General features: G+C 40.4%; 1 protein-coding gene across 2 annotated transcripts in view; it reads right to left on the bottom strand.

The window, feature by feature from the left end:
* Positions 1–21,343, bottom strand: part of plxnb3 (plexin B3) — a 106,713-nt gene that overhangs the window by 59,215 nt on the left and 26,155 nt on the right. Inside the window, exon 1 of one of the 2 annotated variants that reach the window (XM_046871172.1) lies at positions 1,698–1,961. The exons of the other annotated variant lie outside the window; for it this stretch is intronic. The gene's annotated coding sequence lies outside the window, so the exon portion shown is untranslated. Of the gene's footprint in view, positions 1–1,697; positions 1,962–21,343 lie in introns of those variants that run through there. 2 annotated transcript variants of the gene reach the window in all.

Here is a 21,343-nt window from a genome sequence, read left to right as displayed (position 1 = left end):
CTGAGAACCGAGGCAGCGTTTATGGTGGCAAACAATAGAGTGATAACGAGACAGTGTGCATGCATCGCCTGTGTGTTTGTGCATGTGCTGTGTATAATTGCGTGGGTGAGAGTGAAGGAAATATCTGTGTGTGATGTGTAGGCGGGGGTAAGAGAGACAATCGGGCATCGGCCGGGCATCGGGGGTGCATGAGGGGAAAAAAATGTGAGAGCGTGTGTGTGTGTGTGTGTGGACTCAGATTCCACTTCTGGCAGCTCCGACCGTGCCAAACTGCTACTCTGACAGGGCAGCCACACCTCCCTAGAGACTAATACAATAACCAGCAGAAATAACCAAGCAAACCCCAAGGGGAAGGAGTCGCATGAACAAATGTGTGATTAAATATCCAGTAAAATTCACTGTATTTCTGTTCGTGGGTTCGTTCGCATGAAATTACACCAAACAATAGTCCGAAAAGAAATCATTTATGCTTGGAAATGATGCATGCTCATGATGCATCATCTCATCACGAGTGTAAAGCATGAATAGTGAATGTAAAACTGAAGGGGGGAAATTTTAAGTAAATGTATGCTTACAAAGTAACTGAACAAGTGCAAACTATTGAGAAAGACACATCTAATAAAGCTGGAGTACTCACAGAACTATTAAAAAAAAGAAAGAAGGCAAAATAAAACAACTTGGGTTATAAATGACAAAACACGTGATAACAAGAAGACATGAAACGACAAACCGATGTATAATAACTGCCTGACCATTAACGCAAAAAATACTAAAATATCACCAGAAATCAAATTTAAATTCTGATAAAGTGAAATTCTTGTTAAAAAAAAAATATTCTAAAACAAAAACAAACAAAAAAAACCCCCAAAACAAATCGAGCCCCTAATCAGCCTAAGTGTTTGATAATCTTTGTTCATGGAGAGGCTCTTCAATTAGTTGACAGCTCTTCTGGCTTTTCAAGACTTTATCAAGTGGACACAGGCGTGCACACACACACACACACACACACACACACACACACACACACACACACACAAATCATAAAATCCTTATGAAGACTATGAGGACCTTTGTTTTGTTTTTTTTGTCCACATGTTTCCATAAGATCCAATCTATATATATATATAATCTGTGAGTATTTTATATATTATATATAGATATGGGGAGTATAATTACGTATACACATACATAAAAGCATACGGGAGCGCGCAGAGCATCCGCGCATGCATGCATACATACACATACTGTATATAAATACATACGGGAGCGCGCAGAGCAGCCGCGCACACGCAGCAGTGCAGCTGCTGATGAGGCTCGCGCTTGCGCTCGCTCCCGGCGCTTGAAACGGCAATATTCCACGTCTCTTCCTTTTCCTAATTTTATACTGTTTTAGAAGAAAAAAACAATAACTAGAGCAGCTGAAACACCTGAACTCCTCAACAAGAACGGAGATGTTACCGGAAATGTTTTATCTCCAACAAAAAAAATCCTCTCAGGAGGTAGAGAGCAGACAAAAGCCGCAAAGGAATGAAGGGTCATGCGTGTTGTACTTCAGGCTCAAGGCAACCATGAGATACTGTAACTAATGGTAACTAAACACGCAGAATTAATAATCACCCCGAGGTCAACTTTGGTAACACGGTAGTTAAATATCCCCACAATAAAACCCCTGAAGTGAAGTCCGTTTACGCACTTACTTTATTTCCTTTCAGCACCGCGGAGTTTTCATCCCCCTCTTCTCCGTGAGGAAGGATACAGAGTGGTGTCCTTTACGGTTTAGTTTGTCTCTCTTTTTTTTTTACTAGTATTTTCTACAATTGTTAAAATTTTATTCTCGAAACTTCGCCGGATCGTCTGAGGTAAAACTCCGGACTCGTAGGAATCCCATCGCGTGAGCGCGCGCGCGCGCCGCCTGCTCGCCGAAAGAAGAGAGAGCGCGCGAGCCTGCTCAAAACTCAAGAGCTGCGCGAGCGAAACCGAGTCGAGCCGAGTCTCGTGAGTCTGGGCGGGGCTTTCGACCCAGAAATGGGGCGGGGCATGCAAATGAGCATTCAATTGTCCTGATCGCAAGCACGTGGGTATTTAAAGCCGAAAGCCACGCCCACTATCCTCCAGGGAGAGTTGTACTGACTTTCATTACTGTGGATTTTTATGACAAGTGTCAACTGTGTGTGTGTGTGTGTGTGTGTGTGTGTGTGTGTGTGTGTGTGTGTTTCATTACAGCAATCTTCTTCTCGCTCTGTGTGTGTGTGTGTAGTTTTCCTGGTTTGTGTCCCTGTAGCTATTAATTTGTGTGTGTGTGTGTGTGTGTGTGTGTGTGTGTGTGTGTGTGTGTGTGTGTGTGTGTGAACCACCCCTTAGTTTTTTTTTTCATGATTACTCTCCTAATGAATTCATTATTCTTGTTTATTTCAGCAGTGAAAAGCCAAAATGCCAAAAATTTTGTAATATCATTCTTACATGAGCTGCTGTTTCATTTTACAGAGTTGAAAAATCGATTTTTTTAAATTACAAACATTATTATATTATTTCATGTTTAATTGAAGACTTTCCAACTATAACAAAAACACATCCTTACAAAACACCTGAGATCAGCATGAAGCATGTGCTGAATTGTAAGATATAATATGAATAAAATATTAATTTTTTTTACCTAATAAATGTGTTTCGAGTGGAATGAGCGAGAATAGTGAGAAAATAAATGCGATCACTAGACCTATTGAAAGTGAGAACCGTGACATGAGGGTGAAGAAAAAAAAAAAAAGCTTTTTAGACATGCCGTGGGTGGCGAATGTCATGACCTACACCTAGTCGTGTGTAGGACAAGGTTCGTCTGGGCTTCCTGAATATTTATTGAATAGACAATTGAATTACTGAATATTCGATCGTGGTTTCTTTACTCAAAACGAATATGGGACATATGAGGACATAATTGCAACATAACGAAGACATAATGATGGCATAACGACGACATAACAGGTCATGAACAGGTAGTGGTCTAAAGAACAACGATGCCTATAAGATATGTAACGTTTATTCGGCCCTGTTTTATCCATGCAGCCACACCCTTACTCCTCTTTCTTTCTTTCTTTTTTTTTCCCTCACTATATTTTATTAAATCTGCTACAAAAAGCCAACTGGCTTTCAAGGAATTGGTACAATCATAAAGGGAGAGATATAAAAAAAAACAAAAAAAAAAAACAAGCGCACTGTGTTCAATGTTAAGGTCAATAACCTACGGCAGAATCTGTTCATTTATCCCGCTGAGGATTGTTGCCAGGGTTACCTAGGAGACAGGCCAACCCCGCCCCTCCCCACCTGAAAAATACCTCTTGGATAATAAATAATAACAATAATATTATTATTGTTATTATTATTAAATTTCATAATACTGTTACATTGTTAATGTCATATTAACTATGCAAATGTCCAGCGTTAAACTCTACATATTATATACAATAACAGGTCTCTTACCCTTTTATTAACAATAATCTAATCTAATCTAATCTAACCCTATATATCCAATATTTTCCTGATCTCGGGTGCGAATGTAAAACCTCACGTTCGGGCCTCCTGCAATACGCCGCATCTCGAGGAAGCAGATGGATTTTTGGCACGTTGCTCGCCTTCGTTAAACCAGGGTCTGACATCAGACATGAAACAGCATTGAACTCCGAAACGTGTCGGATTTAATAGATTATTGCGCATCCCTTTGGAGCCTGTATGTCTAATGGGACACAGCTGCGCCGAATTTCCCACAATGGTCACGTTTTCGGAAACGGATAGTTTATTATGGTTGTATACAAAAAAATTAAAAAATATATCGTATTATTTTGGATTTGTAATAAAAGGGTTTTAATGCAAAAATTGAGAAGTCAGGCTACTCTGCCACTCTGCAGTGTGTGTGTGTGTGTGTGTGTGTGTGTAGAGCAATCAGAGAGAGAGAAAGAGAGACAGTATGTCAAGAATAGGAAGTAGATTGTATGTAAAGGTGAGAGAGTTGAGTATATAGAGACAGAGAGATAAGAATTGAAAGACAGAGAAAGAGAGAGAGAGGGGGAGAGAGAGAGAGTGACAGGGGCAGTGGACTGGACAGATCCCTGGTGAGAGACGGAGGACGAGCTCAGCTGGAAGTGTTTGGCCAGCGGTGAAGAGCCTCATCAAACTGCTCATAAAATATTAATCCCACTCACAAAGCGTCTCCATCACACACTCCAGACAGACGAGGATGAGGAAGTGGAGGAAGAATAAGGAGTGAGAGAAAGATGGATAGAAATTAAAGAAAAAAGATGCAGAGAGATGAGGATGAAGTGTAATAGATGGTGGTGGGGGGTGGAATAAAAGAAAGAGGGAAAAGTGAGAGAAATTGACTTGGAGTAAGAGAAGAAGGTAAGTGGTGAAAAGTGATTAAAAGTGATTTGAGGCTGATGAGAGGAGGATGAAAGAAATAGAAGAAAGGGGCGAGGAAAGAAAGAGATATGGAAAGAGAGGTAGAAAAAGTGATATGAGAATTGGAGCGAAACAATGGGGAAGGGAGAGGGATAGTGGAATGGAAAAAGGAGAGATTGAGAAAACAATGGAAGAGAAAACAATTGAGAAATGAAAAGGAAAAGAAAGGAAGTTGGAGAAAGTGTGGGGTCAGAGGAGGAAGAGAGAGACGAGAAAAGAGTGAGGATAAATGAAGTGATGGGAGTGTAAGAAAGAGAGAGAGAGAGAGAGAGAGAGAGAGAGAGAGAGAAAGAGGAAGGGGAGTAAAAGCATCCAAAGTGGATGAAAAAGAGACAAAGAGAAAGAGACGGAGGAAGGTGAACTAAGGCGTAAAAAGGTGTGATGGAGAAAGAGAGAGTAAAAGTAGAAGAAGGGACAGTGGAGAAGAAGACAGATTGATAAAGTGTGGCGAAAAAAAGGGATGAACAAAAGCAATCGAAAGTAGTAAAAAGATAAGAAAAAGGAAAAAGAGAGGCGGGAGAGAAAGAGATGGAAGGAGGAGTCAAAAACCTGAAAAGAAAGAAATGCAGACAGGAAATAGAGGAGGTGTGCTGGAAACAGATTGAATGCAAGAAGGAGAGGTAATGAATGGCCGGACGGGTGGAGGAGTGGAGGAGGGTGTGTGTGTGTGTGTGTGTGTGTGTGTGTGTGTGTGTGTGTGTGTGTGTGTGTGTGTGTAGGGCGGGGGGTGTTGGGTGTAGGGGTCACATGCTGTAATTGGGGAAATGTGTGTGATGCAGGGAGGAAACCATTATTGGCAGGTGGAACAAAAATGTATGCATCTCTGAAATAATGAAGAGGCAGAGAGAGAGAGGAAAGAGTGAGAGAGAGAAAGAAAGAGAGACAGAGAGAAAGAGAAAAAGGACACAGAAGCCACAAAGCTGCAGGAAATAACATCGGCTTGTTCTCAATTAATAGCAATTGCCTTTCACTAAAATTGTGTCTTTTTTAAAATACAGCAATTAGGAGTCAGGAATAGCAGCAGTGTGTGTGTGTGTGTGTGTGTGTGTGTGTGTGTGTGTGTGTGTGTGTGTGTGTGTGTGTGGCAACCGCTTGCAGTATTGGCAGAGAGACCTATGGACCAGTAGTGAGCGTGTGTGTGTGTGTGTGTGTGTGTGTGTGTGTGTGTATGGAACCAAAATCAAACAATGGAGGATTTGTTAGGATGTTCCTCTGCTTCCTTACACACACACACACACACACACACACACACGCCAAGGACAAATTTACAAGTGCAGACACACACATGCACTAGAAAGCATGCAGACAGACAGACACCATACACACAGACAGAGAAACACAAATTCATGTTCAATCCATTCATTCATTCATTCATTCATTAATCTGCACAGCCATTCATTTCTTTGCTCTCTATTGACGCATCCATCTATCCATCTATCTATTCATCCATATATCCATCCATCCAACCAACCATTTATACATCTGTCTATCTATCCATCCACCTGTACATTCATCTATCCATCATATCAACCCTACAAGCATCAATCAAATCCATCCATCCATCCATCCATCCATCCATCCATCCAACCACCCACACATCTACCCATCTATCCTAACACTTGTACATGCATCCATCCATGCATGCATCCATCCATCCATCCAGCCACACATCTACCCATCCATCCCAACACATGTACCTGCATCCACACATATATCCATCTATTCACACATTTATTTATCCATCTGAACCCTTGTACATCCATCCATCCATCCATCCATTTATCCATCCATCCGGCCACATATCTACCCATCCATCCCAACATTTGTACATGCATCCATCCATTTATTCATCCATCCATCCATCCAGCCACACATCTACCCATCCATCCCAACACATGTACCTGCATCCACACATATATCCATCCATCCATCCATCCATCCATCCATCCATCCAATAACTCACACATCCATCCCAACGTCCTGTACCTGCATCCATCCATCCATCCATCCATCCATCCATCCATCCATCCATCCATCCATCTTTTCATCCAAACACCCACACATTTACTCATTCATCTCAACCTCATGTACATGCATCCACCAACACATCCAACTATCTATCTATCCAACCACCCACACATTTACCCATCTATCCAATCAACCCTACATGAATCAAGCCATACAGCCATCTATCAATCTAACCACCCACAAATCTATCCCACTTTCCCACCACCTGTACATGCATCCATCTGTTCATCCGTCCTTCTACCTATACAGCAGTCTATCCACCCATACATGTATTCATGAATCCACTTGATCTTCCACTCATCTACCCATGCATATGTGTAAGGTAAGATCTGAATGCAGCATGTTTTTTTACGACTTTGTAACCTCGACTTGTGAAAAGCGTCACATACAATAAACTATAATAGTGAGAACATTTTCTAGAAACAGCACAGAACAGAAAAAAGCTGATCTAAAAGAATTATCAAACACAGACAGCATACAGACGTAAATATATCGCAGTGCACGTGTGTGATATCACCAACTTTATTATTAAACATTCAAACCCACCACTTATCAGCTAAGCATCTGATATGGTTCAAATACATGTTGAACACTTTACAACATAATTATTTGATCTGTTTTTAGTTATGTTGCTCGTTATAGAAGTCTGGAAGCTTCTTCTGTCCAGCAATATTCATTCCCTCACCAGCCTCCATTTTTCTTCACTCTTTAAATAAATAAAAACCTGCTTTGTGTAAATAATAAGTCAAATTAAACACACAAGACAAATGCGAAAGGCAGATCGAAAACGAATGTATAGACGGATAGATAGAGTGTTCGATGGGAGGATAAATGGATGGAAAAATGAAATATTTTCTGTTTTTTAGTGGTCGGTGATCGATTCAGCAAAATCCTTCAGTCAATAAAATGAATAAGAAACAACACACATTTAAATCATTTGGTAGACGCTTTTATCCCCCCGTGACTTTCCACTGGACAGGGAAGGGTTAAGGGCCTTGCTCAAGGGCCCAACAGTGTCAACTTGGTGGTTCTGAGATTCAACCTCATGAATTTCTGCACCAAAATCCAATGCCTTAAGCACTGAGCAACTACCTCCAACACACCACGTCAAGCTTCTGGGAAAGTCTTCTGTCCTCAGGACTTCCATGACGACGAAAACTGACTGCTCCAAAAAAAAAAAAAAGGGTTGACATTGGAGACTCCTTCCATAAATGTTCAAATAACATCTCCTCAATGCAAACTTCACCATATTCCATACTGGAGCATCAGCTATTCAGGTCTCTGTTAGAAATATACACTATTGTCTGTTAGAAAACCTTTTGACCAATCAGTATCAAGAATTCAAAAGAGCTGTGGTGCAGATCAGTTTCGAGACTAGTTTTGTAACACACCAACAGATGGCAGCACAAGGCTGCACGCACAGTCACAGGGCGCACCGAACTTGAGATCTAACGCGAATCGCAGAAGGGGCTTGACAAAGAAGACTTCCATGGAACGTTCCAGAAGTGGCATGAACGCTTTATTGCTGACACAAGGGGACTGTTTTGAAGGCGATAGAACAGAGATGAATAAAGTACGTACTTTCTTGCAAACATAGCTAGCCTCGAAACTTTTTGCTACCCCCTTGATACTAAAGATGGGGTTTGCTAACAACACAGCGACAAATCAACACACCTTTGTTATGTTTTCTGCAGCGTGGAAGAAACATAGAGCAGGGTTTGTGCAGTGCAGCCTGTTGGTTGTACCCATCATGTGGCATGTGAAAGTGGAAAAAATGAATCTGATAAGATCTTAATTTCTACTGTGGTTGTGCGCTCGTGCATTTTTTGTGCGTGTGTAACTGTGTGTTTATAGCTGTGTGAATCGAAGAGCGTGTGGGCCTGTAAGTGAACGACTGAGTGTGTGTGTGAAACAGAAACTGAAAGACACCGATTGTGCCCAGTTTTGTGCTCTGGCAGCATGTAAAGCGCCTCGTCCACTGCTCAGAACCCCCCTATACACTTCACATTCCTCCCTGGTCTCGCTCTGTCTCTCTCCAGCGCTTCATCCGTCTCGTTTTTTTTTCCACTCGTGCATTTCTCTCAGACAGTGCGCTCCATTAATGCGCAGGCCGCACGCCCATTACCAAATCAAAGTGGGACTCGATAAAAAGATGACCAGTGTGCGTGTTAGCGGAAGCGCCGTGACCTTCCCGTGTTTTGAATGGCTCACGTCGGGGATTTGAATGGAGCCTCTGTGACTGTGTGTGACCTTTGAACTTTCTCTGCTGCCGAGTTTCCTTTTTTACACGCCGAGCCAAATATGCGACCGGCAGAACACGGGCCTGCGCGGAATAATAATATGCCTCGGCCCATTCGATTCGGCTCGAGTTCGGCACGCTCGCCGGCCCGAGGCTGGAAAACGTTCCGATTGGCGGCGGATGAATGAAATGCAGCAATCGACAACGCTTCGACAAAAGAACAAAAGGTTCCGATCTGCTAACGGCGTACGCGAGCGGCACGGTGCAGACTCGATATGACACTGTTATTATATGATTAAATACCGTGACTGTGATTGACAGATCGTGATATGGTGTATATTAAAAACGGATTCGGATTCGGTAGATAACGCGGCAGTGCCGACTGGAATGTGGGAGAGACTGTGGTGGAAATGGGTGTGTGTTCAAATCCTACAACTGGACCAGAAAGCTTTTATTGGCCTTCAGGGTTTTCAGTCCATGGACTGTAAACTGTAAATGAAATGATTGCACCAATGATGTTGAATTTTCAATTGAATCTTTTCCCCTAATAACAGCAATATGATTAATCAGTCAACCGGTTTATATTTATTAGTAAGATATTGTTTCTTTGGTAGCAGTTTGTTCAGATCTCTTATTATTTCCAGCATTTATCTTCTGACATTTCTGTATAACATGACACTTTTTTAATCAACTGAAAAGACAGCTAGACTGTTCATATCTGCTTTAACGTAAGCGATAACAAGAAATGAAAATATTTCTACATTAAACGGATTAAAAGTATAACATGTCGTTCTTTACTTCTTTAATAAAACAATGTGCTTCTGTAGAAAAATAATCTTCATCAACTTCTCATCACCAAAACTCCTGATACACTGAACATCCCATTCCACATTTAGTCTCCATTTGCTGTTATAATAACCTCCACTCTTCTGGTAAGATGTTCCACTAGATTTTGGAGTGCACTTATGGAGATCCAGTCAATCAGGTACTGTGTAGGTGATTAAAAAAAAACAATATTATCAATCATTCCTCACAAAACAGCCAGTGTTGTTGTTTTTTTTTTTAATGAAATATGGATTATATAATTATTATAAAATATTAAAATATATAAATATTTTAATTTGAATTGTAAAAAAAAAAAAAATTGAATGCCAGTTTTCACCTTTCGTGGTTTGTTAATATTTGCTGTCTATGGCAGTATTATGGCCTCATTGATATGCAAATAGCCTAATTAATATGCAAGCCCATTTAAATACACAAATCCTGTAAGTAAAAAGAATTTAAATAGAGTGTTTAGAGGAAGCCGACGGGTTTATTTTTCATCAGACGTGTAAATACTGCTAATATTTTTCTATTTACAAAGAAATCATTCGAAATCCCAAATGACGTCCGATTATGACGTTTTCATTATCGGTCCATTGGGAATATAAAAGCTATTAATAAACTTTTTTTTCCTACTCTGCCGATGATTTATTGCCTTTCGATTTCCTTTAAATTAGCATGCAGGTGTAAATGTTTATAACAAGGAAGCCGGGGGTGACACTGAAATGACGTGAGAGGAAACTCATAATGGGAACCAATACTCTACTGGGTGACACTTAATACTGGAAATATAAATCAGTATGTAATATGCAGATTATGGACAAATGTTTGTGGACACCTGAATATAAGATTGGTTTATATTTGGCTTTTTTTCCCCCCTGTTTTTCTGCACTAAACAGCTGCTCATATGATTTGAACAAATACACTACTGCTGCATCGTCACTTTCTGTATATATTTCACTGCTTCATCCACTATGCATCTATTCCACCCATATTTATTCTGTATTATACAAACACTCATATATGTACATATGTATGTCGTAATTTTAGCATGTCATCTTCTCGACATGTCTTATCATCTGCACAATCTTTGCACCGTTATACTGTATATATATTAGCGGTGTAAGGGTATACGCATTCACACGCATTTTTACGTGCGGAACATCTCAGTTAAAATCTTAGCTCTCTCAGGAACGTATTAAGTGGCGGACCGGAGGTTAGTCTCCGCCTCGCACTCGGAGTGCATTTATTATTATTATTATTATTATTATTATTATTATTATTATTATTAAACTTTAAAACAGACCGAACACTAACACTGCTCGACTGGTACCACCTTCTCTCAGAATGAGAGGTAAGTACACTTTAATGCTCTTCTCTGTTCTGGCACCAAGGTGGTATGAACTTCCCCTAGATGTCCGTACAGCGGAGTCCCTGATTATCTTCAAGCGACGATTGAAGACCTTCATCTTCCTGAACACTTAAATTAGCACTTTCCAAGTTTGTAGAATTCTACAGTGTAGATTAATTCATTACTAGAGACCCAAAGCACTTTTGTACGTCGCCGTGGATAAGGGCGTCTGCTAAATGCCGCAAATGTAAATGTAAATGTACCAGGGGTATAAAAAGAAACTAGAGTTAGCGCAGTGTCGCTGTGAAAACTCGCTCCGTACAGCTTTTGTTTGATTTGTTTTGACACACACTTACATACACCTCTGTATTAACCAAATGGGGTCTAATAAATGTAAAATATTTAATAAAATTTTACCATTTATTTTATTTTATTTAAATTAATTAGCCTATGTAAACTAAATAATAAAAAGTGTATTGCATGCATTTGATTTAATATATCTTATTTTTTTACTATATATTATAAAATATTATTTGAGATATTATTCAACCAAGCAGACATTTTATTGAAAATTGTTTTGAAAACGTAACAGAAATTGTACCGAACCGTGAATTTTTTGTACCGTTACACTCCTGGTATATCACTATATGCATCTTCTGTACATTAATCGCTCTCACCCCTGCACATATGGACCTGTTCCCTTATTTAACATTTATTATAAGTTAAATAATATTATTATAAATAGGCCACTTGTGCACTTCTGGTTGGATGCTAACTGCATTTCATTGTCTCTGTACATGCACTTTGCACAATGACAATAAAGTTGAATCGAATCTAATTTGCTGTTATAATATCCTCCACTCTTCTGGGAAGATGTTCCAAGATTTTGTGGAGGAGTATTGGAGCTCATTCAGGCTAAGCTAGTAAAGTCAGGTACTGATGTAAGTGACGTGAGGAAGCCTGGGGTGCAGTCAGTGTGAAGATTCATCCCAAAGGTGTTCAAAAGATTTTGAGCTCTATAGCAGGAGATCTTCAACTTCAAACCATTTAAAGCAGATCTTCATGGAGCTGGTTTTGTGCATAGGGACATTGTCATGCCAGAACAGGTTTGGGTCTCCTAATTCAAGCGAAGGGAGAATTTCATGCTACCACTTCCCAAAAACATGGGAAAGTCAGATGTTCCAATAGTTTTGTCCAATTAATGTGTATGTAAAAAGTCAACACACTATACAGTCATGTAAACTGACCAACTAGGACTGGGGGATTTCTATGATATGTAATAACATATCATTTGATTTCTATTTGTAATTAAATAAATAAATAATAAGTGTGAAGGAAAAATGCAACGACTACATCTCCGGACCCATCCCCTATGGGTAACTTAAGCAGGGTTGTCATGGCAACCAGTTTCTCAGGCATCACGCTGGAATTCTTCGCATCCCGATCACATCTCGCAACCTGAACTTGAAACATTTATGAGCGCCTTTGCTTGTAGAAGTGGCTCAGAACTCAGAACTCGGATTCCATCGGGTCGTACGGCACCATCGCCTCCCCATTGGTGGATCCTGTGCTGAGAAGAAGCTGGAGACGAGTAAATGATGTTCAGTTCATCAGAATCGTACTGAAACGAGCTGTTATTGCTTTTACGTCCAGGCTTACTCGCAAAATCTTCCTCCGTCAAGGATTAACACAGATTCCATCGTCCCATCATCCGGCCCCTTTGTGTGCATGCCAGATAAACGCAGACGTTCGTAATTTGCGGGTTAACGGACTGAAAAGCATGAACGGGACTTAAATAATGATCATGAATTAATAACCAATTGTGTGAATAAAATTGACTTTTTAACAAAAGGATTACCAGTAATCCAAATAATAATAATGCATTTCACTATCAGCTGTCTCTCATTGGTCATATTGGGGGGGGAACAAATCTCCGTGTTAAAAATGACAGGAGAAGCCACACCTCTGTGGCGTCTGGGAGTACACTGACACACCGACTGTACCTGTGAAAAGTGTGGAAACACTGAGTCTTTTATAGATTTTTAAACATGTTCCTTTTGTTTCTATGCAACAAACTCAGTAAAAGGCAAAAACATACCAGGATCAGAGTGAAGGAAATTTCTGTGGAGTCCAAATGGGACTTTTTTGTCTCTAACAGAAGAATTTCGTAAGACGGAGAACAAGAGAGAAGATGTGATCAGACTCCCTCACCCACACACTCACACATGGAGGTGGAAGATTAAAGGTTTGAGGGTTGTTTCGGAGACTTATTCCAGACGTCAAAGTGAACCAACATGGCTATAAATCCATACTTCATACACCAAACAATCCCGTCTGGACCGCGGATTATTGGAACCGACTTCACCGTAAGACAAGACGATGAGCCGAATCGAAAGTTCTGCAAGCGTCATTTAGAGAGCAAACGGTTGTCTGGTGTGATATCTATCCTGGAACGACCTGCCCAGTCACCGCACCCAAATCCTGTTGAACTGCTCTGGGATGAACAAGAAATTCTCCACCTAGTGAAGAACATTTTCAGCAAGTCACAAGAGGCACATCAAAGTATTTCAGCTGAATGTTTGTGGATTATTAAATGAAAATAAGGTTCTGGATATTTATAGATTTGTTTGGTCAAAGTAACTCTTTATAGCATTACATGACTGAGTTTGTTGTATAGAAATAAACGGAACATGCACGTGTCCAGACGCTTTCTTTGTACATAAGATACGTGCTTTTTGAACGTCCCATTCCACATTTCATCCATTTAGACCTCCACTGTTTCTGGGAAGATGTTCCACTTGATTTTTGAGTCGATTTTTGCTCATTCAGCCACAAGAGTGTTGGTAAAGTCAGGTCCTGATGTAGATGAGGTGAGGAGGCCTGGAAGTGCAGCCAGCATTTAAAAAAATCATCCAAAAATTGTTCAATAGCGTTGAGATCAGAGCTCTAAAGCAGGAGATCTTCCAACCAACCCATGTAAAGAAATATCTTCATGGAGCTGGCTTTGTGCACAGGGAAAATGCCATCCATGCTGAAACACGTTTGGGTGCTACCTGCTCCTTAGATTTCCACATACCACGTGGTATTTGTATATTAGGATTGGTCAAGATTGATTTTTGTTCATTAATTTTTTATAGCTCTGACAGGAACTATGAGTGCAGGGTTTATATTAATCCACTGGCTGTAATGTGTTATAATTTCTATAGGAACAATCTGCGGAGGAACTTGTATGCAAGACGCTGAACATACCATAAATAACTTGCCTGTGTTGCTTTTTTTTTTGCTTCCTCTGGGTAAAATTATACGCAAACATGATATTAGCTTCCATTGTTAATGGAGATGATACACAGTTGCATGATTCAGCAAAGCCAAATGAGAGACTAATATAGATGAGGAATGTTTAAAGGACATAAGACAGAAGTTCTTATACAAGGACCACCTGCAGCTAGAAGTAAGTTTTCGGATTACATCACGTCTCTGGATGGCCTTTCTGTGTTCTGATGTGCAGCAGTGAAAGACCTTGGTGTGATTTCCGACTCTAGCCTTTCATTCAAAGCTCCTGATGATAATGTTGCTAAGATACGAAAGATAATAAATGCGATGCCTCCACACAACGCAGAAAAGCTACTTCATTCTTTTGTTACCTTTAGTTTGTAATGCCTTAGAATTCACTAGAAATAGAACACTTAATAAATTACTACTACAGACACTGAATGGTCTCATGCTGCAGTGAACTTGGGGTCTTTTTTTGATCCACCAAGCTTAATTCGATTAAAGGGTACAAGTTATTTGTTGGAGCTATGATTCGTTCAAGAACGATTGGTTCATTTCAAACGAGTCTTTAATGTGACTCCAAAAATGAGTCTCAAAGAGTGATTCGTTCATTTTCTACTACACGCATGAGCAAAACGTCGTCAAATCTCCTCAGGTTATGTTCAGAAAACAGAACTGAGCAGTTCACCTCTCGACTCTTCTAGTCCGAGTCGTTTGTCCTTTTGTCACATGACTCCCATATTATGCTATGAAGGACCAAAATGAACTAAATGACTCCATAAAAGATTCATTCGTTCTAATGAACGAGTCACTAAAATGGTCCAATCTTATGTTTCTATCTCTTCCTTTTCCTTCCCACACTCCATCTCTCGTTCCCAATCTCAGTCAAGCTGCACAACCAACTTCTGATACCACTGATTCTGACCCTGATACACCATGATACCCTACTTCTGGTTGGAATTCCATTTGCTCCTTCTAAAGATGGTCCCACATGAACAGCCTAGAGATTCATGAGATTACTGTAGATGGATGGTACCACTTAGAAACCATCAACATGGCTTTGGAGTGCTATTAATCGAGTTTTGCACTCACGAGTCAACAATTGGTAACTTCAACTAAAAAGATTAAATGTTGATCTATTAAAAATATATAACGAACGTCCAGGATAAAGGTTTTGACTGCGTACTACACAGTTATAAAGGGAACGATTTATCATTTAGTCATCAGGTGTCACCCAGATGAAACTGGCTTCCCTTTATAAGTCTGGTTCCTCTCAGGTTTACTTCCTCATTTTGTCTCCAACACCTTCAGCTTCACCACTGAGTCAATGATTGGGGAGAAATCATTAAAATTCTGAATGTATAGATTTATATTATGCTATATAAATGAATTAAGATGGGTATAAATTGATCTGGTCTTTTCTACATTATGGAAGGAGTCTCCAGTTTCAGAAATTTTAAAGAATCACGGGTTAAGCTGTAATTGTTTAAAAATTAAAATAAATAACATTTTCACTGGGTAACATGGACATCATAGTGCACTTATATCCATTTATAACTTGCATATGAACTCTGATGATAAATTCAACACTGTGCTAATAGAATGTATATTAAAAAAGAAAAGAAATGGTAACCCTGGGATTTGTTTTCGAGCTCTGCCTCCTAACAGCACTGTTATATGAGCTTTGATAAGGCCAGAGCACACTGACCTAATAAACACCACCAAATCCCTCGAGTGCCAGATAGACTCTCTTGGCCCTGAAAGTAAAAGGCTATTCGCTGTCACACGCCAGCATTTACGCTTGAACTGTATAATTGGATAAAAGCATCTGGCAAATAAATAAATGCATGTAAACAGGGTGTCGTGCCAACGCAACATATGCTGTAATCCATTAGACAGAACGTGTAAACCGGTGCACGTGCAAGACGATCAAAATCCGAAAATGTATCCAGACGTTAATTAGATAATATACTGTATATCCTTATAAAATTATATGAATAATTCAAACATTAAGTAGCGTTTTTATTATAACTTCATTCTTATTATATTAGAACTTCCTTTATAGGCATTTAACACATTCCTCGACAATCCTTCTCGAACCTATGGTGTACGTGGGTGCTGAGGAAAACACCTGAATGACATTGAACAATAGGATCTGATCCCACAGGTGTAGAAGTCGATGTGCTCTTCTGATCTTCAACCTCATTCACCTCAAATCTCGATGTTTGATCAGATGTTTAAATAGTCAAAACAGCCCAACTGGTACTAACATCCAAACCATTATCCTGGACACTTTTTCCTTTATTCTGATGTCTGTTGTGAACATTAACTGAAGCTCTTGAATTGTATCTGCATTGCTTTAGATGTTCTGTGCTGCAGTCATGTGACTGGTTTATTAGCTGACTGCATGAATGCGTAAGAGTTTCTAATAAACTCAAATAAGCTCAAACCTGTTCCAGCAGGATGAAGCCCCTGTGCACAAAGCCAGCTTCATGAAGATCTGCTTTTCATGATTATAGAGTGGAAGATCTCCTGCTATTGAACACAAATTTTCACCCCAGGCCTCCTCACCTCACCAACATCAGAGCCTGACTTTACTAACGTGAACGAGTTAAACGAATCTCACACACACATCTCAGAACGTCTGAATGCGATGTTCAGAGGTTCAGGTGTCCACAAACATCTGTAACAGCTGGCAGAACGTTCAATAATGAAACCTCAGGCAGCACTAAGTTGAAAAACAGCTGTGAACCGCATCGAGAGGAAACCAGGAGGACACTTTTTGCAACGGTGGACAGAAAAACATTTGCAAAGCAACCCGAGACCTTGTGGTCTACATAACATCGTTCAAAGTGTGAAAAAGGAAAAAAGAAAGAGGTTTCAGGTTCTCTATTGTATGTATGTGTGTGTGTGTGTGTGTGTGTGTGTGTGTGTGTGTGTGTGTGTGTGTGTAGTCCAACAGGTTTGACCTCAGAAACAAATCTTGCACTGCAAATAGAGAAAATCCTCCCACACCATACGAGAAGCGCCACTGGGAAACCGCAAAAACACACAGATCTTATTGCAGCAGGGTGAGAAAAGAAGAAGAAGAAGAAGAGAAAAAAAGGATCCGTCTTTATTACCACAACCTACGGCACATCGAGCAACACGACTGGCACCTTAATCAATCAAGAAGAATCCAATTTTACGAGGAACACACTGCACTACAATTGTATCAGGACGTGGAAAGAGGCGGCGAACACAATTTTGACTGGAGAGGAATATGCAATAAGTGATCGGAGACCGAAAAAAGCGGAGAGAAAGAGAGAGGAAGAGGATGAGAGAAAATATGAGGGTGTGTGAATCTCCTGATTTATTATTATTTTTAAATAATACGAGAGGATACACTGCTCCTGGTTTCTCCAACAGTTAATCCGTACTTAATGCTTCACATACTTAATAGGTTGAACCCAATATGCTGTGGAAGAGTGTGTGTGTGTGTGTGTGTGTGTGTGTGTGTGTGTGTGTGTGTACATGCATTCCCGCAGGCACTCTGAGATCCCAGGAACACACATATCTCAGCTTCTTTTGTTATTACATCTCATAAAAAAAAAACATGTCTCCCTAACAAAAGGATCTAGCTGCACAGGCTTAAGATCTAGCCCAGAAAACGAGTGCGTATGAGCAAGTGTGTGTGTGTGTGTGTGTGTGTGTGTGTGTGTTGGAGAAGAGAGAGAGAGAGAGAGAGAAGAAAGAGGAAAGAAACAGATGCTGTTGCGTTCAGACAGCTGCAGACTAAAAGGCAGCAATTACAGTGCCACCCTGCCTCTGACACACATTATTACACACTCTGTAATCTCCACTGTGACTCGTACACACACACACACACACACACACACACACACACACACACACTGCCAAGACGGAGAGAACGAGAGAGAGGGAAAGAAAGAAAAGATATGTGAAGCTTCTTGGGAGTGATAAAACGAGGCTTAGAGAAAGAGCAGGAGCTAAAGAGAGAGAGAGAGAGAGAGAGAGAGAGAGAGAGAGAGAGAGAGAGAGAGAGAGCATGCGATAGACAGAGCGAGATACAGAGACCGAAAGAAGAAGCGTGGTGAGACTCGACGACAGAAACCGAAAGACAAAGATGGGACACAGAGGTGTGAGGGAGTCTATTAAGAGAAAGAAAAAAAAAGAGAAAGGAGAGAAAAAGAGGGAAAAATAGATAGATGGAGAGAGATAGAGAGAATAAAAAGGAAACGTGATGAGACAGAAACCGAAAGAGGAGTAATGAAACAAGTGAGTCTATTAAGTAAAGAAAAAAGGAGAGAATGCAAGAAAGTAGTGAGTGTAAAGATCAAGATTTAACAGATGAGAAAAGTTGATGAAAGAAAGAAAGAAAGTAAGAAAGAAAGAAAGAAAGAAAGAAAGAAAGAAAGAAAGAAAGAAAGAAAGAAAGAAAGAAAGAAAGAAAAGAAACACTTTTCGTCCTTTAGCACTATTGTTTCGTTGTGGATTTTGTTCTCTCTCTCTGTCTTCATCTAATTAAAGTCTCATTCTTTCTTTTCTTTTTCATTTCTTTTTACTTTCCTTTTTTTCTCTTTCTCTGCCTTTCTTTCTAAATCCTTCTACCATATTTGTTCACTTTGTCTTTATTTCTATTTCCTCACTTTTTATATCACTTTTTTATATATTCTCTCTCTCTCTCTCTCTCTCTCTCTCCCTTTTTTTCTTTTTTCTCTCTCGTTTTTTTCTTTGCCCATTAATCTCGTTCTTTCTCTCTCTCATGTCTCCAGGGCTGCTGGTTCGATCCCCAGCTCTGTTTTCGTCTCACTTAACAAGAACATGCCAGTTGGTGGATTAAAGATTCTAAATGGCCCTAGGTGTGAGTGTGTGTGTGAGTGTGTGTTCAGGATGTGATGGTCTGGTGTTCTGTCCAGGGTGTATTCCCGCCTCAGCGTTCCCAGGTGCAGGGGCCCGACTCAGGGGCTCAGGAGTGGTAAATTTGCGGTGCTGGGACTTGAACACATGACCTTCTGTTTCAAAGTCCAGTGCGTTAATTACTAAGCTACAACCTCCTCATCCTCTTTCCTCCCTACATTGATTCCTTCTTTCATTTTCTTCCTTCCTTCATTCACTCCTTCCTTCCTTGGTCCAGATGATCATCAAGCTGATGTCTCTCCAGGACCTGGACACGTCCCTGTGAGGAACCGAGGTGGGAGCATTTTGTGAAGGACCTTGTCAGGCGATACAGTCTGATCAAAACAAGGACTTCCAAACTTCTTCTTCTCTTTAAGTAACAGGACGATCAGTGATCAATAATGTCCCTTTCTGTCTCAGGACAATGTCCTCTACTGTCTTCTCCGCTCAGGAGATACAACACAGGACCGATAACTGCAGAATCAGATTGGGATATTGATGAAAGCCGCAGCTTGAAAAGAAACTTCGGCATTCAGTGCAACACTCCTGAAGTTCACGCTGCTGTACTCTATCTCTCCGTCTCTCCATCTCTCTCTCCGTCTTTCTCTCCGTCTCTGCCTTCTTCTTTTGTTCCTTCTCCTCTCTTCTCGATGTTCTCCTGAGATCAGGCAGTCTTTCTCAGCTGATTTACTGCACTGGTTAATAAGAAAGCGAGCACAGATCACTGCATGTTGTGTTCCAGAGGCTTCAATTCCAGAGAGAGAAAGTGTGTGTGTGTGTGTGTGTGTGTGTGTGTGAGAGTGAGTGTGTCTGTGTGTGAGTGTGTGTGTGTGTGTGTGTGTGTGTGTGTGTGTGTATGGTGGGGGTACAATCGTCTGCTCCGAGTTCTTGTGATCTCTCTCTCCCTCTCTCTCTCTAGAACTGCACACTCACTGACAAACCACTATGTGTGTGTGTGTGTGTGTGTGTGTGTGTGTGTGTGTGTGTGTGTGTGTGCAGAATCGTGATGGTGATGTGTGCTGTGCTGGACAAGCTGACACACTCCGAGTTATTTCAGCCATATCGCATCAAGCTAATGGTATTTTCTTCTTCTTGTTCTCCCACTCACTCGCTCTCTCGGTCTCAACCTCCGTCTTCTGTTTCTCCATCTGTCTCATCTCTCTCTCTCTCTCTCTTTCTTTCACTCGTTTTTTAAGCCTTCCAGCTCTTTTTAAGTGACTTTTGAAAAATATGAATAAAAAAAATGAAAAGGGGAAAAAAATGAATAAATATTTGGTGTGTTTTTTTTGTGGGGAATTCAATCCTTCCTTCATTTCTTCGTTTTTTCATTCATTCATTTCTACATTCCTTTATCAATTCTCTCCATCCTCAATTCATTCCTTCATTTCTTCTTTCCATCATTCATGGATTGATGCCATCTTTCCTTCACCTATCACTTTATTTCTTCCTTCCTTCCTTCCTTCTCACATCACTTTCTTTTTCCGTTTCTTTATCTATTCCTTCCTTCCTTAATTTCCTCCTTTGTAATGCCATGATTCATTCATTCCTTCCATCCATCACCAATCACTTCATTCATTAATTCATTGGTTGATTTATCCATCCAGTCTTTCATTCAAGCTTTTATTCCATAATTCGTTTAATCATTCATTCCTTCTTTTATTCAATCTTTCATTACTTCCTTCTTTCATTCCTTCTTCAGTAACCAAATCAGGAGCACTAACAGTCACCTGGCCATGTTTTTGTGGAAGTCAGGAGGAAACCTGAAAACCCGGAGGAAACCCACACCCACAGTGTACCATATTTACCTTAATATCTCTCCGTCATTCCCAATCTCACTATCTCAGTCTTTCCTTCTCTCCTCTGTCTCTTTTTCTTTCTGGTTGTTCTTTCTCTCGCTCCCTCTCTTTCTATATCTCTTTAAATTCACTTTTGATATTCTCTCTTTTTCACTACTTCTGTCTCTCACTTATATCACTACTTGATTTTCTCTGCCTCTGTACTTCTCCTTCCTTCCCTCTTTCCTTCCCTCTCTCCCTCTCTCTCACTAAAGAAAGATGGATAACATGAAAGCACCTGCCAGAACGACTGTATTCGGTATTCTTAACTCTCTTTCGTTCTTTAGCTCTATCCGTCTCTCTCGATTTCGTTCTCTCTCCGTTTTAATTTCTCACAATCACACACTCGCGTTCTCACTTTGTCTTAATGTCTCTCTTTATAGCCCCCCACACACACACACACACACACACACACAAGCTTCCCTTCTTTTTTTCTTTCTCTCTATA

Source organism: Silurus meridionalis, chromosome 17 (genome assembly GCF_014805685.1).
Source record: "Silurus meridionalis isolate SWU-2019-XX chromosome 17, ASM1480568v1, whole genome shotgun sequence".
NCBI lineage: Eukaryota > Metazoa > Chordata > Actinopteri > Siluriformes > Siluridae > Silurus > Silurus meridionalis.
The sequence above is the reverse complement of the archived record's forward strand: the minus strand, read 5'-3'. Positions and strand labels throughout refer to the sequence as shown.